The sequence below is a fragment of the Rhinatrema bivittatum genome, chromosome 4, assembly GCF_901001135.1.
Source record: "Rhinatrema bivittatum chromosome 4, aRhiBiv1.1, whole genome shotgun sequence".
In the NCBI taxonomy this organism is placed as follows: domain Eukaryota; kingdom Metazoa; phylum Chordata; class Amphibia; order Gymnophiona; family Rhinatrematidae; genus Rhinatrema; species Rhinatrema bivittatum.
Window position 1 is genome coordinate 137,015,163 of NC_042618.1, and position 26,511 is coordinate 137,041,673.

The window sequence follows — 26,511 nt, forward strand, 5'->3', positions numbered from 1 at the left end:
AGATAGCCAACAGTGGGCCCCGACTTTTATGCTCTGGGGTACTGATAAGCTGACATTAGGGATAAAACACAGAACTGCTTCTATGGCCAAGTCCAAAAGCAAAGCACGTTCAAGTAGCATTGTCTGAATTATCATGTAAAAGTGATGCTAGCAGTAATTTTGTTATGGGTTTGACAGTTGCTTGGTTTTGATTGTAACTATTAAAGGTGAATTTTAAAATCCCATGCAAGCATCAATCAGGGGATGCGCCACTAAACTGGGCTCACGCATGCCAACAAGTACCCAGATACATGCTGCAGCGGGCACATCTCAAAAATTTCCGAAAAGGGGCAGGGTGTGGACTGGGCAGGGCCTGGATCTTTCAGGGCCTGGCCAAGAGATACAGACGTAAACACTTATGTGGTGGCAAGCAGAGGTCCCCTGCCGCGTAAATTTACTTCTGCAATGGATGAGGTGCAAGTCATAAAATAAAGGGATCAAGCCATTTCTGAGAGATTCAAAGGGTCTGGGGTAACTGGGGGGAGTATAGGCTATCAAACTGGGGGGTGGGGGAGGGGATTGGAGGACCTAGCTGTTAACTGGGCAAACCGGTGAGCTAGTAAACTGGTAAACTGGGAACAACATGGGCATGCGCCCCTTTTAAAATCCCCCGACTTACACAGTAGAAGAGGGATTTGCACGCAGACTAAAAATTTGGTGCACATATGTGCACATCCAGGCTATTTTATAATATGCACACATATACTCACAAACGTTATAAAATAGCCATATCCCTGGGCGTGGGTCAAGGCATGTAAGCAAATGTGTGCCCGTGCGAAGCTTGAAAGTTACCATCTCACTATCCTTAACATAAGGCATAGGGTAACCTGCATGGATTGGCAGTTACTATCCTTAACAGACACATGGGGGTAATTTGCACAGAGGGCAGTTACTATCATAAGAAACTTGCTGGGCCGACTGGATGGACCATTTGGTCTTTTTCTGCTGACAATACTACGTTACTATGTTAAACCATCCATGCTTTTCTAGAAAACATCTACTACAGTGGAAAATACCATGATTCCATTTTAAAAGAATTATCTTTGATTAAGCAAAAATATCCAAATATGGAAATACCATGACCATTCCCTCCTTCAGAAGGCCGTTACTAGCACCATTACTTTGACAATGGTTCTCAGAGCAATTAACTTGTCAAAACTATGACTGACATGTTGACATACTGCTCAGATGTAACCTATCAAATTAAAAGATGGATGCTGGGAACCTGACTTGCCGTATAGGATTTAAAACGTATAAAATTAGAAGTAACTGGTGGCACTATTCACTAAGGATAAAAGGGTGGCAAACAAGAAACTGTGTTACCTGGGAAATGAGGAATGGAATACGACCTTGTGGTCTATTTTAATATTCCTACAAAGGCTCCTGTGGGGACTTTGACAACTTCTTGCCAATATATGATTATAATGTCTATACCTCTAGAAATGTAATGCCTCCTATACACAGGACTTTTTATTATTATTATTATTATACCTACCACCTTTTCATAAGATTAGACCAAATGCTGCTGGAACTGTTAGATTCTCAGCCTTGGTAACTAGATTCTTTGGTAATATCAAAACAGTTTGATTGGAGATGGTTTCAAAATCAAACACTGAACTTCATCTTGGAAACAGCTACTGAATTGACATGCAAGATTTTCCTGCAACTTAAGGATCAATTGTTCCTTATTTCACAACTTAAGATTGTTCCGAGAAGGCAGTCCTCTTTGATATACAGATTATATAAAAACTAAAGTGATAAGGTTTTTACCCTGTGCTTTAAATATCCTCGCATGCATATACATATAAGGGTAGATTATAAAAACCCTACACGCGTAAATCCCGGGTTTACGGGCAAGGACGGGCCTTGCGCACAGCGGGAACATTTTCAAAGAGGCCCAGCCACACGCATAAACCCCGGTACGCGCACAACTGCTGGGCCTCTTCAAAGTGGGGAGGGGGCCAGTGGGCGGGGCGAGCCGGGACAGAGCCATTGATCGCTGCCCTGAAGGCTGGCAAGCAACTTACTTCAGCCTGGGGACCTGAAGTAAGTTATAAAACAAAAAAATAAAAGATAGGTAGGGTTTAGGAAGTAGGGAGGAGAGGCGAAGAGGGAGAGAGTGTAGGTAGGGAAGTTCCCTCCCAGTCCACTCCTTAATTGGAACGGACTGGGAGGGAACTGGGGAAAGCCCGATGGCGTCGCCGCACAGAAATTACGAAAGTCCCACACCTGCGTGCGCAGCCACCCGATTGTATAACATGCATGCGCTGGCGCGCGCATGTTATAAAATCAGCGCATCCATTATCAAATCTACCCCATAATTATCAGGGAGTTAGGTATATTTTCTAAGAATCCTCTCTGTTTTCTCTCTCTTATATGGCTGAAAATTGAGTTTCATTAGATATCTGCGACAGCTCACTGCTACGACAAAGTGACAAATCAAAAAAACACTTGTGCCAGAGTCTTTGCACCTTGTCCTATAGCTTGCACCAGATTTGAACACACATGCAATCAATTTTTCCCACAGAATCAGGCTAAGCAGATGGTATTTGTCTGCTGCAGAATGAATGCTCTCGCTTGCAGCACACAGACGAAAATTCAACACAGCTGCATAGGGAATTGTATTCTTTCACACTTAAGCTTAAACTCTGAAAATTTGAAAATACTATCTCCTAAAGAGGAAATGTTTTTGTTGCTCCTAGGGATCCTCATTTTAATGTTACCACTAAATCTGGCATTATAGCTCTTTATTATTTTTTATTTAAAAATGAGCAAAGCTTTCTTCAGTCTGAACAGAAAATAGCAACTGTACAAGAATAAGGAAAACTCAGATTTTCTTTTCCTTACTTTGATATAGCTGAATCATCATCAAAATGCTCTACCAAAAACCTCTGCTATGTGGCAGGAAGCAAAACATGAAAAGGGTTCACACACAGTGGAAACTCTGACTGCCTTCAACTTGCATCACAAAAAATTGAATTCTTTTCAGATAACTCTACTGTTATCCTCAACTGTGCTTGGAAAGCGCTTATTGACTGAAAAAGATCCAATTTTTCATTTGTCTTGCTTGGAGAAAATCATTCTCTTAGCAGTAAACTTCTCCGAAAGCTCTGCTGCGAGGTAGGCACATCACTGGAAAAATGTCTCACACCTCTCTCTCCTGCAGGTAGAGAATTAGTTGTACCTAGAGCACTTTCCTAAGCACTTTAAGCATAGTGTTAATTGGCATTAAGCCAAGCCCAACCTTAGCCTCTGTTATGAGAGAAGGGATGAAGAGTAATCCTTCAGAAGCCTGTGCTGCTGGAAGCTTCAGCATGTCTGCTGTTAAAAGAACCCATTGTGATGGTTCTAAATGACATTGTTGTGGGTCTCAAACTGCTTGTTTAAGCTGAAAAAGTCTCCTTGGCAATACTGAAAATACATGTTTGCGCTAAAAGGGCTGCAGAGCTCCTGCTCTGGAAACTTACCTTACTGGAGAAGTGCCCTCTTGGATCAGTGCCTTTAAAACATAACTTTCTACACTTGGATGCAGTATTCTGCAAGGTAAAGTCTCAGAAAAACTTCGTCTTGTTTGGCTAGAAATTAAATCACAACAGGCTCAATCGAAACCTCTGTTATGAAGAAAGGAGCTTGGCGCACTGAAGGAAAGCTCTCAGGGGCACTTCTGGTTAGATTAGAATTCAAATCTCAACAGGTTATGAGAAAGGGAGCTCACCATGATAAGGCCTCGCTTCACTGAGGAGCATGGCCTAAGCGCCTTTGCCTCTTGTGTCTGTTCTCTTTTCAAAACTCAGATCATTCTTAAAATATATCCTTCTCCTAAGGAAATTTTGCTACGCCAGCAAAAGGTCTTTACATCAGCTGGAGGCAGAGTATACTGACCTTTTAGATTCTGTTCATAGAATAAATAGTAGAGGCAATGTCATAATTTAAAAAAAAACAAAACAAAAAAAACCCCTCTGTTTCCATTGGCCGGAAGTGAGGTCAAACCCAATCGTTCGGAATTGGTATAACAGAAAGACAAAAAACAAGATATTGAGGGCACTTGCTTAAAAAAATAGCTTTAACTAAATTGTCAGTACCACACCGGTTTAAGGAGTCCATTCAAAATTCATCTGCACTACTTATCCTTCTCTATTGTTACAGTTATGAAATCCCTCTTGAAAAGTAAGTACATTCAGGTCTCATGTGTTTTGCATACAGAGCAGATTATATTTTAATCTTCCCTACAAGTTCACTCATTCTGCAGCTCTCCATTACCTCTCCTCTCTCTTCTATCTTGTCACACAACATTTATTCACTGGGCAAGTTGTTCTTATCTATGGCCTTTTCCTCCATCACCAACCTCTGGAAACTTGCTGCACTGTATGCCTGGAATAGCCTCCCTGAGCGAGGGCATCATGCTCCCTCTAGACAGAATTTAAACATGACCAAACACACACCTTGCAGGCTGCTTTTAAATCTGGTGGACTCTCCCTCTCTAAAATAAATGCATTTCCTGAAGCCTCTTATTTGTCTCAATTATGTGTAAAAGGAGTCTCTCTTATGTCTATCTATACAGTTCTACATATGTGTAGCAGTACCATAGAAATAAAAAGTAGGAAGAGGAGAGACAGTATATAAAACAAATGATGGTGTTCACTTGTATTAAGATAATATTATGGCAGCATAAACAAAAAGAATTATCCTCTGCATTTCTCTGACAGTGCTATGCTGCGAAAGAAATTATACTTTCTATTAATTACATTTTTTTTACCAAGTTCTTTTTATGTATATAGTGCTTTCCTATAAGTCCTCTCAACATTTATGAGATGTGTAGCAATTGAATTTACAAACCAATTACCAAAATTGCAAATCCCATGTAAGTATATCCCAACAAATGGAAAATTCACTTGTATATTATGCCACTCAGTAACAGCACAAAAATAAAAAGCATAAAAGGGAAAAAATATCTAATAATCAGAGCAATAATCAAGCCAAAATTTCACATCCATCCAAGAGACAAATCCTTTGCTGAAAAAGCCCTTAAAAGATTTAAAAAAAGAAGAAGTTTCAAGGTCAAGCCTCTTAACTGTAAAAATGTTATTTTTATTTTGTGATATGAAAAATGTTCTCCCTCAAATGTCTTTATACAGTAATTTAAAATAGAATATACCAAACCAAATCATACCATCTCAGCCCCACACCTAATCTGTTTTTTGCACTGCACAGATAGCAGAGGAAAGTTACTTACCAGTTAAGGATGTGCATTCATTTTAAACAAATGGATACAATACAAATGGAGGGGTCCCACAAATTAAAAGGAAAATTTCAGTCTGGTTCATTTATATTACCCATTCAAGTCTACAGCTATGCTGTGAGCACTGTACAAACAAGTGCAGGTAACTACAGTAACCATTACCTGTATGACATCACAGCATCCTGAGAGCTGAGGCAGGACGACTTGGCAAGGAGATAAGGAGGAGGACAAATCACGGTGAAGCAACTTTTTAATTAGCTGTCATCTGGATCAAATGACACTGATGTCCTCCCACTGAAAGGTCTGAACATGTCCAAGAAAGTCTCTATTTCCTCTCTAGCAGCTGGTAGAGAATATGGTTTTGAGAGGCTCCCTGAGAGTTCAAAAAAAGGTTTTAAAAAGTTGGCTTTGACACTGATAAAGGGCTGTTTGTGATCTTCTCTGCTGCAGTGGACTTACTGTATCCAAAAGACAAAGGCAATGGCACAGCACTTGCTCTGCTCACTGGAGGAGGGTAAAAGTGTGGAGACTGAATTATGTCTTATGTCGCTGTTTGAGAGTCTAGTGCAGAGCAGTGAGGTTAGCACACTGACAAATAAAGATTAAAAAGAATATTGCTAGGCTGCCAGCCTTCTTGGGTCTGTTTAACTTTCTAATTTTTTTTCTGTGTGGAAAAGGAGTCATTCAGCAGTGCACTGCAAAGAACACACTGTGTCTGTGTGTGCGACAGACATTTCAGCTCATAGTTGAGGTGTACTGTGAGTAGTGAAGTATCAATAAATATCTTCCTTTGTGATAGCCATATCTCAGGTAGGCACTTCAAATTCCATCATGCCACTGAGAGAAAAAAGGTAGAGGAGGGAACTGCAGCCTTAAGCATACACAGCCAGTTCATCAGTGGAGAACATACTCTAGAATCTTGTGGCTCTCAAAGAAATGTGAAGGAGATCGGCACAGATCTGTTTCTCCTCAACTCTATGATTGACTAAAAAGAGCGTGCTGGGGGAAAGAGACTAATCTTGTTCGCAGGGTCTAGCCACAGATTTTGGCACCCAGGGGGGTTCAATATCTTATTTAGCAACTTCAAGCCTCCAGCTGTCAGAGCAATTTCATGGTCCTTATGCTTCTTTGGTGCTGGCTCCATGGAACTTGACTTCTTTATTTCATCCACATGAGACTATGGTTTCATCAGTCAGAACTTGATGGTTCTCAGCAATATCGTGGAGAAGATGCTGCAGAGGAACACATCATAAATCATGTCTCAAATATTTAGAGCAGATCTTATGATGGTCAGTCATTTTCTTCTGACTGCAATCTGGGCATTTCTTGAAGCCATAGGTTTTCTCTGCCATTGTCAAAAATAGAAGATGTAAAATCAGAGGCAAAAGACATTTTAAAACAGATAGCTTGAGAAGAAAAAGAGAAAGCAACTAGGAGGTCTATCAGAAGCCACCACAAGAGAAATCTTTCAACAGGGATGACAAAAAGGAATTAAAACTAAGGGCCTCATTTTCCAAGGAGTTACCGCGCACGATAAATTCGCAAATCACGCTAACAGCCGTTAACGAATTTGGTATTCAGGGGGGGGCAGAGCATATGTAAAGTGAGAAACAGTTATCGTGTGCGGCGAAACAGCATTAGCACGGCTCCTAGCTACAACCCTTTCATTTGCGAGAGAGAGAGAGAGAGAGAGAGAGAGAGAGAGAGAGAGAGAGAGAGAGAGAGAGAGAGAGAGAGAGAGAGAGAGAGAGAGAGAGAGAGAGAGAGAGAGAGAGACTTGCTATAATGTCTATGCCCTAGACAGGTATTTGTATCCCTATGGGAGGCCCACCTAGTAACTCGAGGTGGGGATTAGGTAAGAATGTAGGGGGTTGGGGCCACTTTCACATTCCACGTGAGACGTACGAACAGAACAGTGGTCTCTTGTGAAGATTTGAAGGCCTTCGGAGTGAGGAAGCTCACTCCAAGATGAGATTTGGACAATGTTCTCTCCACCTAGCTTGTTGTTCTCTCTCTCTCTCTCACACACGCAAATGAAAGGGTTGTAGCTAGGAGCCGTGCTAATGCTGTTTCGCCGCACACGATAACTGTTTCTCACTTTACATATGCTCCACCCCCCCTGAATACCAAATTTGCATTCGTAAATCGTGTTAACGGCTGTTAGCGTGATTTGCGAATTTATCGTGCGCGGTAACTCCTTGGAAAATGAAGCCCTTAGTTTTAATTCCTTTTTGTCATCCCTGTTGAAAGATTTCTCTTGTGGTGGCTTCTGATAGACCTCCTAGTTGCTTTCTCTTTTTCTTCTCAAGCTATCTGTTTTAAAATGTCTTTTGCCTCTGATTTTACATCTTCTATTTTTGACAATGGCAGAGAAAACCTATGGCTTCAAGAAATGCCCAGATTGCAGTCAGAAGAAAATGACTGACCATCATAAGATCTGCTCTAAATATTTGAGACATGATTTATGATGTGTTCCTCTGCAGCATCTTCTCCACGATATTGCTGAGAACCATCAAGTTCTGACTGATGAAACCATAGTCTCATGTGGCTGTGGGATGGTAAATGGAATCTATTCTGAAGGAAGAACGGTGGTTAAGCGGAGTGCTGCAAGGATCCTGTTCAACATCTTCGTAAGTGACATTGCAGAACGGATAGAAGGTAAAGTTTGTCTTTTTGTGGTTGATACTAAGACCTGCAACACTGTAGACACACCGGAAGGAGTAGAGAAAATGAGAAATGATTTAAAGAAGCTTGAACAGAGGTCAAAGATATGGCAGCTGGGATTCAATGCCAAGAAGTGCAGAGTTATGCATCTGGGGTGTGGTAATCTGAAAGAGCTGTATGTGATGGGGGGGGAGGGGTGGAAGGGTTGCTGTTCACGGAGCAAGAAAGGAACCTTGGGGTAATAATGTCTAGTGATCTGAAGATGGTGAAGCAATGTGACAAGGCAATAACTAAAGACAGAAAAATGCTGGGCTGTATAGGGAGAGAGGAACAACAAGTAAGAAAAAGGAGGTGATAATTCCCTTGTACAGGTCCTTTGTGAGACCCCACCTGGAATATTGTGTTCAGTTCTGGAAACCGTATCTCAAAAGGGACAGAGACAGGATGGAGGCGGTCCAGAGAAGGGCGACAAAATTGTGAGGGTCTCCATCAAATAACTTATGAGGAGAGGTTGAAGGACCTAAATATGTATACACTAGAGAAGAGGAGGTGTAGGGGAGATATGATACAGACCTTCAAATACCTGAAAGGTTTTAATGATACACATTCGACATACCTTCTCCATTGGAAAGAAATCAGTAAAACTAGGCATCATGAAATGAAGCTCCAGGCAGGCGACTCAGAACCAATGTCAGGAAATATTTAATCACAGAGAGGGTGGTGGATGCCTGTAATGCCCTTCCGGAGGAGGTGGTGAAGACAAAAACAGTGAAAGATTTCAAAAAGGCATTGAGATAAACACTGTGGATCCCCTAGAGGATGGAAATGAGGAAAACAGCGCATGGTGGTAACTTGCTGGTGTAGCAGTTACTACCCTTAACCAAGCCTTCATACTGTTGATACAACTCATTATTGCTCTCTGCTTTAAAAGGCAGGAAGAAAAGAGGAAAAGGAGAATTAATTTTAGACCACAACCAATAAAGACATGAATTTTACGGTCTGGGAAAACAAATAAGCATGGAGGTAACTTGCTGATGCAGCTGTTGCTACCCTTAACCAATAAGCCTTATACTTGTGATGAACTCCAACATTGCTCTCTGCTTCAACAAGAGATAAATGGGCATTGGACTCAGACAGAAAACAACAAGGGCCCTGACTTTAACGATTTGGGAAAATAAGTATGGGGGGTAACTTGCATGGCAGATGCCACCCTCTGATGATACCTTTATGGGGGAGACCTGTATGGCATGGCTGGTGCTACCATTAGCTTACTGGGCAGACTAGATGGACCATTTGGTCCTTGCCTGTTGCCGTTTCTATGTCAAAACCCCTAACTATTTTAAGGGGAAAAAAGAACATTTAGACTCACCCTACCTAAAAGTGAAATCTTGAGACACAAAAAAAAAGCCTGGGGCAGTGAAAACACAGCAGAGATCAGGACCATGACCATCAATACCTAAACAAAAAGACAAACAAAGACAGGACCTTCTATGGGGATGAATGACAGGAGGTGATGGGGTTGGATTGTGAAGCAAAGTAGTATTTCTGATTTGCCCGGTGCTCTGTCAACTCCAATCGCCCACACTCCCCTCCTATTTCCTGCATACTGCTGCCTAGGAGGGATTGGAGAAGGAAGCAAAGGTTTCTCAGATATCCAGCACCCTCTATTCTCTACAGGAGAACTTTTGCTGTATATGCACATACATTGAAATCATCGGCCCAGTGTGCTATGGCGATCAAAAAAGCAAACAGAATGATAGGAATTATTAAGAAGGGAATGGAAAATAATGCGGAGTATGTCATAATGCCTCTGTATCGATCCATAGTGAGACCGTATCTTGAATACTATGTGCAGTTCTGGTCACCGCATCTCAAAAAGGATATAGCTGCACTGGAGAAAGTACAGAGAAGGGTGACCAAAATGATAAGGGACATGGAATGGCTGCCCTATGAAGAAAGGCTAAAAAGTTAGGGCTGTTCAGTTAGGAGAAGAGATGACTGAGGGGGGATATGATAGAAGTCTACAAAATCATGAAAGGACTTGTTAATGTAAATCGGTTATTTACTCACTTAGACAATAGAAGGACCAGGGGGCACGCCATAAGGTTAGCAAGTAGCTCATTTAAAACAAATTGAAGAAAATTCTTTTTCACTCAGCACATAGTTAAGCTCTGGAATTCATTGCCAGAGGATGTGGTTACAGCAGTTAGTGTAACTGGGTTTAAAAAAGGTTTGGATAAGTTCCTAGAGGATAAATCAATAAACTGCTATGACGGTAATTAATAAGCAATAGTAGCTTGTGATCTATCTTAATGTTTGAGTACTTGCCAGGTACTTGTGACTTGGATTGGTCACTGTTGGAAACAGGATACTGGGCTTGATGGACCCTTGGTCTGACCCAGTATGGCATATCTTATGTTCTTATATTCATATATACATCTCTCTCATACATACACAGAAATATATATATATTTTTTGTTAGAATTGCACTGATTTGTTTGTACACTGCTAGCTGGAGGTGATTCATATCCATGTCCACATAAGCCCATGATGACTAAGGAGAAAGGCATGAGACTGTAGGCGTAACAATAGGTCATTTACATGATAAAGATCAATTCATGTACATAATCAACTTTATACTTAACCTCCCCTTTCCTTTACACTTTATATTGATTTATTTAGATATATCTACTGGATGGAAAAATAGAGAACTTGGGTGCAAATAAACTATTTTATTGAAATTTATTTCTCCTTTTTTTCACATTTACTTTTTTTTTTTCTTATTTTGCACGTGTCATCTTTATTTGGTCTATTTTCCAGTTTTTTGCTTTGTTTTATTTCTAAGGAATAAGATTCTTGCTTCTCTTTGCCGTCCTCTTCACTTCCCCCACCTTTTCCATTTTCTCTGCTTCCAGTCACTTCCCCTCTCCCCACCACCATCCCCTTTCCCTTCTCTCCAAGCACTTCCCCTGCTCTCCCAATTTCTTCTCTTATTTCCAAGCACTTTCCTTTCCCTCCAAGTTTCTTCCCTTGATTCTAGGTACTCTCCCCTCAACACCCTTCCAGCCTTCACTACTTGCTCCATACCTAGGTTGTATCTATTTCTGGTCTTCATTTGCAGCAGCTACAGCCATGGCTCTCACTATGTCCCACATTAGCAACAAAACATCCTAGTCTGGCATCAAAGTTTAGGCGCATGGGCACCTTTTTAAACAATGATATTCAAGAGTTAGTGCTGCATCACTTACAGAAGAAAAATTTAAGTCATGTCCATCTTACTTACCACATCACAGTAACTATTTCAACTGTGTATAGATCTGTGCTAAAATGACATTGAAATGGGCAGACACGATTTGCAAAACTTCAACTGAGATACTGATTATAGAGAATCTCCTACTTTCCCTCCTATAGGGAGAAAACCTTGGGGCTGATATTCAGCCGCTGAGCAGCTATTCAGCTAACTTAAGCGGTTTATTCAGCGGTGCAGCAGTGCCACTGAATATACCCAGCTATATTAAAAGTTAACCAAATAGGTATATCCGAGTAACTTTAGACCTGCCTACAGCACGGCCAGAGTTAGCCAATTAGGTTAATCCCTTCACTCCACTCCAGAACGCCTACTGCCCGCTCCAGGAATGCCTCCGACCTATCCAGCTAGAATTCATCCACATAAATCGCCGAATATTACAGCTAAGCCAGATAGATAACTTTTCAGTTATCCACCTAAATGGCTTTTTGAATATTTATCCCCTTTTGTCTAAGAAACGATCACTGCAGAAAAATGATCAACAATTCCTTAAACTGTGATAAAATTTGTGTGCAGAGCGAATTAGAGAAAGGGATTTCCCGGCAAGTCGAGTCTAGCAATACACCTGAATTCCTCAACATAAAGAAGATTCAAAATTCCCTTATTTTGTCTAAAATGACAAAATACGTTCTAAGAATAATGAAGTTTAACCAGGCAAAAAAATCATGATTACTTTAAGTGGGCTTTTTTTTTTTTTACAATGCACTGTTACTTTAAATAATTAGTTTTAATTCTGTTGTTTTAACTGCTTTTAGAAAATGTAAGAGTTTCATTTTAAAACTTTAAAGCATCATTTTCTAAGCTTTGGCTTTTGTAACATTGATTTAACTGTAGAAATAGTGTTCTTCTTGAAGCCTTTTCACTATAGTAGTAGCATTCTGGGGGAAAACAGGCTATTACCTAGTGCATGGATTTGCTACTTTCATCTAAGAACAGGGAAGCATTTTGAAAGCATTCAGCTGGAAGGAACAGTTGACCTGGCAGGAAAGATTTTCTCTGTGAAATGCTATATCTGTTTAAGGAAGAGAGATTGACTGCTACATGTTTACTGTACTTTTCTAAACAATATGGGGCCGATGCAATAATCTTCGCGGAAAGCAGGCGCTGACTTTTCAGCACCCGCTTTCTTAACACACTCATGGCGCCCGCAAGGGGGGTGCCATGCAATATGTAAATTAGGGGGGTCGCGCTAGGAAGGAGGCACTAGGGTCGCTTGCGCGACCTTAGCACCTCCTTTCTAACATGACCCGCCGCAGCTGCCGGTTATGAAGACCGATGCCAGTAAACTCGGCCTCGGCTTTCATAACCTGCCTGTCTGCCAGTAATGAAAACCGAGGCAGAGTTAACCATCGTCAGTCTTCATAACTCGGCGGTCTGCAGAGTTTGTTTTTTTTTTTTAATTTAAAAAAGAAGTACAGAAAAGCATTTTTTTCTGCTTTTCTGTACTTCTTTTCAATGCGCACAGCTATTAACACCTGCTCCAGGTAGGCAAAAAGATAAATGTGCGTCTGAGACGCACATTTATCTTTTTGCATGCGGAGTGAATGAGTAAAAGGCTCATTCACATGCATTTGCATGTGATGAGCGCTATCTCATTCACTCCGTGTCAGACGCACGTTAAATAGGCGCTAATCCCCCTATTGCATTGGGGTGGATTAGCGTCTATTTATCCCACGTCCAACTACAGGTTATACAGTGTGCTCGGCTGAGCGCACTGTACTGCATCGGCCCCTATGTTTGCAGGTCTCCATTACTCTTACTTTATATCTTAAACATGTGCTCTTCCCTGGATATATACATTTATGCTTCCCAAGAAATATAAAGAATCCCAAAGAGAGGAACACAAGGAAGAATATCTGGTGGAACTGAGGGAGACAAAGAAAGCAATCAAGAAAGCGAAAATTCAAGCGGAAGAAAGGACCGCCTAAGAGGTAAAACGAGGTGACAAAACATTTTTCAGATACGTCAGTGAAAGGAGAAAAGTCCAAAGTGGTATACTGAAATTGAAAGGTGAAAAGGGTCAATGGGTGGAGACAGATGAAGAAATGGCAGAAATATTAAACAAATACTTCAGTTCAGTATTCACTAAAGAAGACCCCGGAGAAGGATCGACACTAATTAACAAGAAACTGGAGAGAAGCGGAATGGATGAAACTCTGTTTACGGAAGAGAATGTATGTGAAGAGCTAGGAAAACTGAAGGTGGACAAAGCCATGGGGCCTGATGAGGTTCATCCCAGGATACTGAGGGAGCTCAGAGATGTGCTGGTGGCTCCGCTGTGTGAACTGTTCAATAGCTCCCTGGAAACGGGAGTGATGCCAAGTGATAGGAGAAGAGCGACGGAGGTCCCGCTTCACAAGAGTGGGAGCAGAGAGGAGGCTGGAAACTACAGGCCGGTTAGCCTCACCTCGGTGGTGGGAAAGGTATTGGAGTCGCTGCTGAAGGAAAGAATTGTGTACTATCTACAAGCAGCAGAATTGATGGACCAGAGGCAGCATGGTTTCACCAAGGGAAGGTCCTGTCAGACAAATCTGATCGACTTTTTTGATTGGGTGACTATGGAATTGGATCGAGGAAGAGCACTCGATGTCATCTACTTGGATTTTAGCAAAGCTATTGATACGGTCCCACACAGGAGGCTGGTGAATAAAATGAGAAGCTTAGGAGAGAGTGCAAAGGTGGTGGCCTGGATTACAAACTGGTCGACGGACAGAAGACAATGGGTGATGGTAAATGGAACTTACTCTGAAGAGAGAGCGGTGTTAAGCGGAGTGCCGCAAGGATCGGTGTTGAGACCAGTCCTGTTCAATATCTTTGTGAGTGACATTGCGGATGGGATAGAAGGTAAGGTTTCTCTTTTTGCGGATGACACTAAGATCTGCAACAGAGTGGACACGCCGGAAGGAGTGGAGAGAATGAGACGAGATTTAAGGAAGCTGGAAGAGTGGTCGAAGATATGGCAGCTGAGATTCAATGCCAAGAAGTGCAGAGTCATGCATATGGGGAGTGGAAATCCAAAAGAACCGTATTCGATGGGGGGTGAAGGGCTAGTGTGCACGGAGCAGGAGAGAGACCTTGGGGTGATAGTGTCTAACGATCGAAAGTCGGCGAAACCATGTGACAAGGCGATAGCTAAAGCCAGAAGAATGCTGGGCTGCATAGAGAGAGGAATATCGAGTAAGAAAAGGGAAGTGATTATCCCCTTGTACAGATCCTTGGTGAGGCCTCACCTGGAGTACTGTGCTCAGTTCTGGAGACCGTATCTCCGAAGGGACAGAGACAGGATGGAGGCGGTCCAGAGAAGGGCAACCAAAAAGGTGGAGGGTCTTCATTAAATGACTTATGAGGAGAGATTGAAGGAAAGGAGGAGCAGAGATGATATGATACAGACTTTCAGATACTTGAAAGGTTTTAATGATCTAAAGACAATGACAAACCTTTTCCATTGGGAAAAAAAAATCAGCAGAACCTGGGGTCACGATTTGAAACTCCAGGGAGGAAGACTCAGAAACAATGTCAGGAAGTATTTCTTCATGGAGAGGGTGATGTATGCTTGGAACGCCCTTCCGGAGGAAGTGGTGAAGACCAAAACTGTGAAGGACTTCAAAGGGGCGTGGCATAAATACTGTGGATCCATGAAGTCTAGAGGATGTGAATGAAGAGAAGAGGCATGGGGGTAGCTTGTGGGAATGACAGCTACTACCTGGAGATTAATACCCTTATTCAATAAACATACTCACTGTCACTGCAACTCCAGCATTGCTCTATGCTTCAACTGCAAGAGTAAATGTGGTAAAAAGGATTGGCATTCACAAAAAACCAGGGAGTAGCTTGCTTGTTGCAGCGGTTACTACCCCAAACCAAATAAATCTGATACTTCACTTTCAATGCATATCCAGCATAGCTCTCTGCTTCAACAGCAGGGGAGAAAGAGGAAAAGAGGATTTATATTCAGGCAACAACCAACAAGGACTGAATTACATAGTCTGGGTAAACAAATAATCATGGGTGTAGCTTGCTTGTTACGGCGGTTACTACCCCGAATCAATTAAGCCTGATACTTCACTTGGAATACATATCCAGCGCAACTCACTGCTTCAACGACAGGGGGGGAATAAAGAAAAGAGGAATTATATTCAGACAACAACCAACAAGGACTGAATGGCATTGGCTGGGTAAACAAATAAGCGTGGGAGTAGCTTGCTTACTGCAGTAGTTACTACCCCTAACCAATTAAGCTAGATACTTCACTTAGATGCAGCTCCAGCACTGCTCTCTACATCAATGGCGGGGGTGGAAGGTAATTAGAACCAAAAAGTTACAAATAAGGGCCAAGAGTAACAGATAAGTATGAGAAAAAAAAATAGTGTGAAAGCTTGCAGGGCAGACTGGATGGGCCGTTTGGTCTTCTTCTGCCGTCATTTCTATGTTTCTAAGAGAAGAAGCAACTTCCTTTGCTATTTTAAAAACATTTTTCAAGCATTTTACTGGGAAATGTGAACAGTGCACAGGAATCTAGTCTACAAAACAGGAAAACAAACCTCAAATGCAAAAAAGATAATCAACTGATAAGCCATTGCTGCTTTAAGATCATAAGATGGTAACATTAGAATTCAATTCTGAGTCAAAGTTTATAACTCATGAGGTTCGCAATGTGTCAACACTGAGCGAAACTGTTCTACCCATCTATCCTGAAATGCTCTTCCATCAGTGTAGTACTATTATGACATCCAAAGTCATAAAACACAATCATTAGAAACTGCTTTGGCACCTGATCTTTGCGTGACCACTTTATAAATTAGTTCCTCACAGAACCTAGCAACAAGTTAGAAAACAATTGAGATCATAAAATATGGACAAAGGCCTACAAATATCCTTTTTAAAATTATTTTGTCCCAGTTGGTGTACATAGCAAAACACCCTTCAAACAACTGTTAAAATACAGCCTTGTAGAATAAATGACGAGGGTACGCACCAGTATGCCCGGCAGCCCTCACTTAAAACAGGGACATGGGCTCGAGCCGTCTCCCTCCCCTGAGAAACTCACTTTGGCTGCCTGACAAGCAAGTGACATTAGCCTCTTTGTGGACATTCACACCCACCCTCCCAGTGGCGCGATTATTTAAAAATAAAAAAGAGAGAAGGGGGCAACGGAAGGGGAGGATTGATGAAGTAGGAGTTTTCTTGCTGATCAGAGAATTTTGTTGTCATTCGGCTGAGTTCGTTAATATCTATGCCTGTTACTGCAAAGGTTTGGTTCTATGCATGTCGCAGTTTTAATTGCAGGCGGGTTCTCAAGCTGGTGGGCCGTCTGTAAGGCGGCCAGGGTGGCCCCCTTGCTTGGAAGCACGACGGGAGGGCAGGCACGAATGTAGTCTTACTTGGCTAAGGCGTACAGTGGGTGGTGTTTGACACGGCTGGTGTCCTGGGTAACCACGAGGCTCGAGGACCAGAAATGGTTGTGATTGTTTACAATAAAGCTGTGACCTTATTCATCCATTTAATGACTCCATTTGTATTACTGGTGGTGAGATTTGGGGTGGAAACAGGCCAGAGTATTCATAACGCCTCCAACTGTCATTCTGGTTTGAAACATTTTGAAACAATTATTGTATGCAAGCATCGACTGCTGTGTTCTCTGTATTTCGTTTCTCATCATAGCTGATTTAAGACCATTATATATTATATATAACAAAACATCTTCAGTTTAGTAAACTAAACAATACCAACACATGAGCTAGGGCTGCACTCAGCAATCAAGTAGTATACACAAGTGCAGAAGAATTCTCTGATGGTACAAAGCTTTTTTCATATATCAAAGATTTTAATATGGCAACACCACTGTTAGATACATAATATCTCAATTCAATTCAAGGGTCCCCCGACACGGACCCCGTGTTTCGCCAAGCTGGCTGCGTCGGGAAGGACAACACAGTTAGAACACTCCCTGTAACCAGCCACCTTGTACTGAAAACGAATGATGTTCTAACTGTGTTGTCCTTCCCGACGCAGCCAGCTTGGCGAAACACGGGGTCCGTGTCGGGGGACCCTTGAATTGAATTGAGATATTATGTATCTAACAGTGGTGTTGCCATATTAAAATCTTTCAGTACAAGGTGGCTGGTTACAGGGAGTGTTCTAACTGTGTTGTCCCTCCCGACGCAGCCAGCTGGCGAAACACAAGGTCCATGTCAGGGGACCCTTGAATTGAATTGAGATATTATGTATCTAACAGTGGAGTTGCCATATTAAAATCTTTGATATATGAAAAAAGCTTTGGACCATCAGAGAATTCTTCTGCACTTGTGTATACTAGTAAACTAAACAAGAAAATGTTTTTTTCTTTAAATGCAATCAATTCATAACTGAAATAAGAAAAATTAGGATATGTGTCTTACAAATTAACCATCTACATGCCAGAAATACAAACCCATGATGCTAAACAAAATACAATTCTTTGTTTACATACCTTATAGCAAAGATTATTAACAGAAAGCAATGATCATTTCGATCTGTTGCAATGACTTCTTTGAAAGGAGGTGTAAGCAAACCAGCTGCCGATTTTCGACTAAGTAGATGGGAACATGAAATGCACTTGCTCCAAATCATTTCTCTAGCAGTTTGAATTTGTTCATTTGAAGTGCTCACTGCTTAACTGTTTGTAAACAATTCCTGCCCAAGGCAGGCAGTTTAAGTCTGTTGCACCTGCTGTTTCTTTGCAGTGTAGTTCTGGGCCTCCAGTTGCTTTGCTTCATGCTGGAATAGCATCACGCCTCAGGAAGTGACACCTTAGGCATGATTATTTCCAAAGGATTCTGGCAGCTGAGTGGAGACATTGAGCAACAACACACAAGCAAAACAGAAGGTCTCATGTTTATGGAGACTTATAACCAAAGGAAAAAAACTTTTAACACAACAGTGCTGCACATGAGGTTACCCAGAGAAAATGGCAAAAGCGTTTTCTCTTCTACCTACCCTTCAGCCAAAAGAACTTAACGAGGCTCGTCACTGCCAAAAGGGCATGACCACAGATTAGATCATCACAGAATTACACCAGCAACTGATTACTGGGAAAAAAAAAATTAAAAAAAATGTATCCTGGTGGATTGTTTGAAAGAACGGATTACTGTAAATCCTGCTATAAACTCAAATGTGTGGCACTGCAGTTCTCAAGAAATTCCTTCCATTTACTACCACACTGAAACGTACAGTGAACAGGAAGGTTTAAAAAAAAGAAGTTCCAAAAATCAAAAATACACATATTTATTTATATACAAACATTTTCATCAGAAGCTCTAAGACCTTGTCAGTGTCTCATCAGCTATTTGTCACCGGCAATGAAAAGGTCACTTAGAGCAGCAACTATTTGTTTTGTCCATGGGTGGGGTGGAAGGCCCTGGGAAGGTCCAGGAAGCCACAGCATGCTGCCTGGCATTTGCTTTAAAGTACCGTATTTTTCGCTCCATAAGACGCACCCTGACCATAAGACGCACCTAGGATTCAGAGGGGGAAAATTTAAAAAAAAAAAAAATTGTGCTAAACCGGCTCTGCGTCTGGGCGTCTTATGGAGCAAATTAGGGGGAGTGCATAGGTTTTTTTTTTCTCCCCATTTTGTTTTCGGGTCTGGGGAGGGCCATTTCGGTCCACTCCCCAGATCAGAAAATTTTTCTTTCTGTGGGAACCCCCAAAACCCTTTAAATTAACAACCTCCACCCCCCCTGACCCCCCCAAGACCTGCCGAATTAATTTCCTGCAACCCCCACCCTCCTGACCCCCCCAAGACCTGCCGAATAATTTCCTGCAACCCCCCACCCTCCTGACCCCCCCAAGACCTGCCAAACGTCCCTGGTGGTCCAGCGGGGGTCCAGGAGCGGTCCGGGAACGATCTCCTGGGCGTGAGCCGTCGGCTGCCAGTAAACAAAATGGCGCCGACGGCCCTATGCCCTCACTATGTCACTGAGACCGACCGCTGCTATTGGTCGGTCTCAGTGACATAGTGAGGGCATAGGGCCGTCGGCGCCATTTTGTTTACTGGCAGCTGACGGCCCTATGCCCTCACTATGTCACTGATACCGACCAATAGCAGCGATCGGTCTCAGTGACATAGTGAGGGCATAGGGCCGTCGGCTGCCAGTAAACAAAATGGCGCCGACGGCCCTATGCCCTCACTATGTCACTGAGACCGACCAATAGCAGCGGTCGGTTTCAGTGACATAGTGAGGGCATAGGGCCGTCGGCGCCATTTTGTTTACTGGCAGCCGATGGCCCGCGCCCAGGAGATCATTCCCGGACCCCCGCTGGACCACCAGGGACGTTTGGCAGGTCTTGGGGGGGTCAGGAGGGTGGGGGGTTTCAGGAAATTAATTTCAGGTCTTGGGGGGGGGGGGGGGGTTGTAGGAAATTAAGTCGGCAGGTCTTGGGGGAGTGGGGGGGGGGGGGTGTTTGTTTGGTTTTTGTTTGGTTTTTTTTTTTATATTCGCTCCATAAGACGCACATACATTTTCCCCCCACCTTTGGGGGAAAAAAAGTGCGTCTTATGGAGCGAAAAATACGGTATATTTCTTAAAGCTTTGCTTAAAGTATGCTTTTCCTTTTATCCCCCTACACCCCCTACTCTTGGCAGACTAATTTGCCACTGAGTGGGAGGCAAGGCTACTTTATGTTTAAACCATTTATTAATTTTCCAAATAACAAAACAGCAAAATACAATCGTCTGGGCGCGGTTTGTTCTGCCGCCGCCCCCAGCAATACTGACAGCAATCAAGACAATAGCATCCCTGAAACCCTGTAGCCCACCCCCCCCCCCCCCCCACATCGTCGATCTAGTCCAAAAAGTTCGTTCACGAGAGTCCAGACCATCACTGGGCGAATCCACGTCCAACAGTGTAAGTGAAGCCAGAAGAAACTTCGTCAGTTCATGGTTGCCTGCATCAGTCGTTTAGAATCCGGCTCAGAGCCCGGTGCAAGGCTACTTTAATACTAGGTCTCTCTTCAGTCCTGGAATTTGATTGCAAGAGTAACCAAGTGGCAAATACATTTAGGAGTTAATTAGCAAAATTACGCTATTTTGCTAAGCAAATCCAGACAGAAATGACTAACTTTTTGTAATGTTTTATTTTTTGACCCAGCAGTTTCCTCCTGCACTTTTGGGCCTTCAGCTCACCCAGAACCAGGGCTGGAATTCTAGTGCCACGAGCCTTTGTTTGCAGCTACTTTATTGCAGATCTTAGTATCATCAACCACTCAAAACAGAATCAGACATAGGATCGATTCTGAGGAACTCCACTCCACTGTCCTTGAAGCCCATCTGCTACTACCCTCTTTTGTCTAACCCAGCCAACCACTTTGCTGGACCACCAGACCTTCATCAGAACCCCATGCATAGTATAAAATATGAAAATAAAATGACCACTCCAAGTGTAAACTCAAGGAAGGACATGCTTAAATGAATAGGTAGCATGGCTACAAATAAAGATGCCAAAGATAGAGTAAGTTCCTGGGAAGGTTTTCAAATCGATTGTTTATTTAATATTTCATTCCGGCAACTCCTTATTTAAATACAGTCCTTAAATAGAATCCCCCAACACGGTTCCGTGTTTCGCCGCCCGGCTGCCTCGGGGGGGAATTACATTCAACAATATATCTGAAAGCGCAAACATATAAAAAGACCAGGAACTGAAATTAGTATAAAAACCCGCATAATTGAACATAGATCAAGTATTAATATCAGCAAGGAGAATGCTCCACTAGTTTCCCACTGGATAGACCAATCACATACAATAGCTCAGTTACAATTTTTTGTACTTGAGGTCGTTTTACCCCCTGCGAGAGGAGGGGATTTTCCCCTCATTCTCCTACGGCAAGAACAAAGATGGATATTTCAACTTAATACAATCATACCACACGGTCTCAATAGTGAGATCGAGTGGAACCATTTTCTCTAGTCCTTTGCTGAATGGATGATTTTGTATAGTTCAGCCTATTTCCATTAGCTTATGTCATAACGTCCACAGTTATGCGTCATTAGGTTAGCGGGGTATACCAGGTTGCAGTCACCATATAAGGGCAATGACGTCGATAAGCCAGGCCGACGCTCATTGGATAACAAAGCCAGCAAACAATTGAGGTGATTTTCGCGCTCAAACGGAGCGCTTTTAAACCTAGTGGTAAGGAGTCTTAGGTGCACTCCGATTAGAAACTATGACAGTCTGACACAGGTATGTTGTTTGAAGTTTGTTGACAGTTTGTACAATTATGCACTTGGACGTCAATAGTCTGCAAGGTACTAATTTCAGCCGGGCGGCGAAACACGGAACCGTGTTGGGGGATTCTATTTAAGGACTGTATTTAAATAAGGAGTTGCCGGAATGAAATATTAAATAAACAATCGATTTGAAAACCTTCCCAGGAACTTACTCTATCCTTGCACTTATATTTGTTGGTTAAATTGAGAGTGCAAGGTTTACTTCGGTGTGTGTTGGATACAAATAAAGATGCCCATATTTTAGCCAAAATATTTATTAAAATATAAAGTTTTATATCATCAAACAAAAGGCCTAAAAATAGAACTACAGAGGAAGCAACAAAGGTAAGAAAGCAAACTGGACAGCCCCCATGACCGAGTGGCAAGAGCTGCACAATGGCATACAGAGGAACTGGGCTCAATTCCTGGGTCTGGTTTTCCATTCTCTGGGCTAAGATACTGAAGATGCAATGTTCACAGCCCCTGCATAGACGGAGCTTCGGCCATCGCTCCCGGGTGACACTTGCGAGTGAGACTTATGATCCACCTTTGCCAGGTTCCAGAGGATTTGTGGCTCCTGGCTGAAACTGTTGCTGCAAGGGCTGGACTGGGATAGGAGGGATACAAATTAAGAGGAAAAATCCCTGGGTAGTTGTGAATGAAGCTCATGGCACTCAGTTCTGGCCCTGGATCTGATTCAGCGGGAAGCATAAAAAGACTAAAAGGAAACTTCCAGGACCAAAAAAACAAAAGCAGCAAACTAATACTTTGTAGAATCCAACTGATGTTCTATCCCAAACAAGGCAGCATTAATAAGTCCTAGAAGGCATGAAGGGGAGAGCCAGAGTGTCTGTCTGTGAATTGACTGTTTAGCTGTAGTGTGTTTGCATGGTTTGCAGTCTGCGTGTGATCTTTTACATTTATGTAACATTCTTTTAAAGACATTTTCTGCCTTAACGTGTACTGAGGAGATGTTTATTACCCCATTTTATAATTTATGGGTTCCTTGCACAACAGTGATAGGACGCATTAAGGAGATACCAAGTCTATCCATCTGTAGGCAGAGCATAAGCTGTTCTGCTCAAAAAGAACCAATTTGGAATCTCTGTGACAGCCAAAAAGGCGTATATCTTTCCAAACTTGTTTTATTACTAAAAATAATGTGCTTTAGAAGTAAATAGTCCTCACTTCCAATTGATTCCTGTGAAACTATAGCCTATTTTCTAAAGGAAAAGCCACATGAGATTGGTGCATGTGTCTTTGTATGTCTCCCTGATTACATTTTCATTTTATGTCCTATCCATTTGAAATTTTAAGGACACATTAGAGGCAACATGAAGACCAGAAAGGGTAGGGGTTTGTTTGTTTTTTTCAGATCCTCCCAGAAAGTAGACTCATTTAGTTATGGGTGGAACTTCTTGCTTAAAAAAAAAAAAAAGTTAAAAAATGTAGGAGTAGATTTTAAAAGGAGTGCACACGCATCCATGTGTGCGCGGTTCCCTGTGCATGCACATGGACGCGCCAATTACATAACATGCACACGCATGTGTGGGTGGCGCATGCAGGGGCGGTGAATTTTAGTAAATTACGCGTAACAACGCAATCAGGCCTTCCCCAGTTTCCTACCCCCCTATTTAACCTACCTTCCCTTTCCCCTCTCCATCCTGACCCTTAACCTCTACCTACCTACCTGAAATTTTTTTTATTTTTCAACTTACTGCTCCTCCCAAGCAGTAGTAGTTTGCGAGCGCCAATTGGCTGCCAGCGCGCACTTCCCTGGGACAGTGGCTAATGGCCGCTGTCCTGGCCAAACTCCGTCCCACCCCACCCAGACCATGCCCATGGCCCACCCCTTTTTCAGGACCCAGCAACTGTGCGCATATCGGGCTTACATGCGTGGCCAGGTTCTTCTGAAAATGCGCGCAGGGCCCGGCTATACTCTTAAATCCCGATTTTTACGCATGTGGCCCTTTAAAAATTCACCCTTCGGTGTTTTTGCCTTAAGTATTGGCATCTATTCATACATCTTTTTGTTTTTATACTGTGCTCATTTTCCTGCTAATATCTGCATAAGTCATTGTGCATTTGCATCCATTTTGGTACTTGAATCAAAATTAATATATACAAAGCAGACATCTTGAGTTCACTACTGCTAAAGGAGAATATTTAAACTTTTTACCTTCATGCATTCCAGCATTTTATTTTATTCTGAAAAACATCAAATAGATCTGTATTCACATAATGTTAACTTTACAATACTGCTGCTCAATATTTGGCTTCTGATCAATACTGAAAACCCATAAAAGGATTGAGATCATAAAAAGCTACATATCCTGCCACTGGCCTCTTTCCCACCAATTTATTGTGGTCTCACTCACAGTGATGCTAGTGCATTAGCAGCAATTTATTGTGGCTTTTTGGTGATATTGGAAAAACGTTTAACAAGCTAAAGAGTGCAGTCCCATGTCTACACTTCCTCCTTTCGCTTCTATATCTAAAATATATATCTTGTCATCTTGCTTTTACCACCCTAGCTTATTTTTCCTCCGTTTGTACCTTTGCTGTTCTACCTTCCCTGCTTCCCTCGGCCTTTTCAAATATTTTCCCTGTTCTCCTCTTTCTGACATTCCTTGTACCTTTTCAAGAGGTAAAAAATTATCCTCTTAAGAGCAAAACTATTAAAAGCCACTTATCTGTGTAAATGGCTATTTACCCGGGTAAGCAGGCTGTCTGAAAATCACCCACCCAACATCTGGATAAAAGTACAAATGTTGGTTCACAACTCCTATACTTTTATCCACATTTTCATAAAGGTCTTTCCTGGCACAGGGTTAGGTCAAGGCAGGCAATAATGTTTTCAAAACTCTGTGTGTTTTGGCCAAAAAACAGTGTCCTCAGAAAAAAGCCAATTCAAATCTCCTTGTGCAATTCTCAAAATCAAAAAAGTATATGCATACCTTCCCATTGAAAACTGATGCGAAATCTACAAATAAAAGTACCCGCGGACTTTTCAGCCACTTGCACAAAATACATAACTGCCCCCTAAATTTTCATCCCTCTGGTATGAAGAGCATACTTGTCTCTTTGTACTTACTAGCATTTACCTTCCCAGCATAAAAGGTTTGTTGTCCTTACGAGGACTCCATTTTGGTGAACCACTGCTCTTCTATTTTGCCTAGATTTTGCCACTCTTGTCAGTACCTCCTTAAAGTACTCGCCTAACTTAAATTTGGTACTTTCCAAACCCAGGACCTTTGTGAGTCCCATCTCTGTCATATATACATTAAAAAAAAAAAAAAAAAAGTTACCTTCATTTGTCATACAAAATGGTTCTACTTTTGGCAATTTTCAAATAGAGAAATTACTTACCTGATAATTTCATTTTCCTTAGTGTAGACAGATGGACTCGGGACCAATGGGTATTGTGCTCTTCTGCTAGCAGATGGGAGACGGAGTCAGATTTAAAAGCTGACGTCACTCTACATATACCCGTGCAAGAAGCTTAGCTCTTCAGTATTCTCCTTGAAAACCCATTGTGGATATATGTTTGCTTAATAACTTGGTTAGCTGGATTGAACTCGAACTGGTTCAACTAACACTTTTTTTTTTTTTTTTTTTAACTGGAGACCGCCAGTGCACTCAATCAATCAATGCCGACACTTAGTCTCGAGGCTTGTTTCCGAGGTTCTCGTTTTCTGGGGCAGCCGTGGGCGGGATGCTGAGTCCATCTGTCTACACTAAGGAAAATGAAATTATCAGGTAAGTAATTTCTCCATTTCCTAGCGTGTAGCCAGATGGACTCAGGACCAATGGGATGTAAAAAAGCTACTTCCGAACAGGGCGGGAGACTGCCCGTGGCCCACTTAGTACTGCCCTTGTGAAGGCTGTGTCCTCCCTGGCTGAACATCCAGGCGGTAGAACCTGGAAAAGGTGTGTATAAAGGACCACATCGCCGCCCGACAGATCTCGGCAGGTGATAGTAGCTTGGTTTCTGCCCAGGAGACTGCCTGGGCCCTTGTAGAATGAGCCTTAACCTGTATAGGTAAGGGCTTTCCTGCCTCTATGTAGGCTGCGTTGATCGCTTCTTTGATCCAGTGGGCTACGGTCACCCGCAATGCCGCTTCCCCTTGCTTCTTCCTGCTGTGAAAAACGAACAGATGATCCGTTTTGCGCATGGGTTCAGATCTTTCCAGGTATCGGACCAGGAGTCTGCCGACATTCAGAAAGCGAAGAAGGCATGAGTCTTCCGAGTCCTTATGTTCATCTGGAGATGGTAGTGAGATGGTTTGGTTCATGTGAAACTGGGAAACCACTTTCGGTAGGAAGGAGGGGATGGTGAGCAGTTGTATGGTTCCAGGCGTGAACCTAAGGAACGGATCCTGGCAGGATAGTGCTGAAGTTCGGCTATGCGACGAGCTAAACGTATTGCCACCAAAAATGCTGTCTTTAAGGTTAGGAGGCGCAGTGACAGACTATGTGTTGGTCTGAAGGAGGCCCCTACTAGGAAGTCTGGTACTAAATTGAGATTCCATAGAGGCACCGGCCACTTTAGGGGTGGTCGGAGTTGTTTAACCCCTTTTAGGAAATGGGACACATCTGGATGAGTTGATAATCTGATACCATTCATTTCGGCTCTGAAGCAAGCCAGTGCGGCAACCTGGAGTTTGAGGAAGTTGAAGGACAACCCCTTCTTCATTCTGTCCTGCAAGAATTCCAGGATCATGGGGATTTTGGCTGTCCGCGGGGGAATCCCGCAGTCGTCACACCAGGCTTCGAATACTCTCCAGATCCGTATGTAAGACAAGGATGTGGAGAACTTGCGTGCTCGTAGCAGTGTGTCAATCACGGCCTTTGAGTAACCGCGCTTCTTCAGGCTAGTCCTCTCAAGGGCCATACCGTAAGAGAGAATCGAGATGGATCTTCGTGGATGATCGATCCCTGCTGGAGAAGGTCCTTGTGTGGAGGTAGACCCAGAGGGTTCCCCGCAAGTAATCTTCACATGTCCGCGTACCATGGTCG

At 42.6% G+C, this 26,511-nt stretch overlaps 1 protein-coding gene across 5 annotated transcripts in view; it reads right to left on the reverse strand.

Moving 5' to 3' along the window:
- The window catches only part of FUT8 (fucosyltransferase 8), a 543,593-nt gene that overhangs the window by 454,816 nt on the left and 62,266 nt on the right, over positions 1–26,511 (reverse strand). Inside the window, exon 1 of one of the 5 annotated variants that reach the window (XM_029598886.1) lies at positions 5,273–5,349. The exons of the other annotated variants lie outside the window; for them this stretch is intronic. The gene's annotated coding sequence lies outside the window, so the exon portion shown is untranslated. Of the gene's footprint in view, positions 1–5,272; positions 5,350–26,511 lie in introns of those variants that run through there. 5 annotated transcript variants of the gene reach the window in all.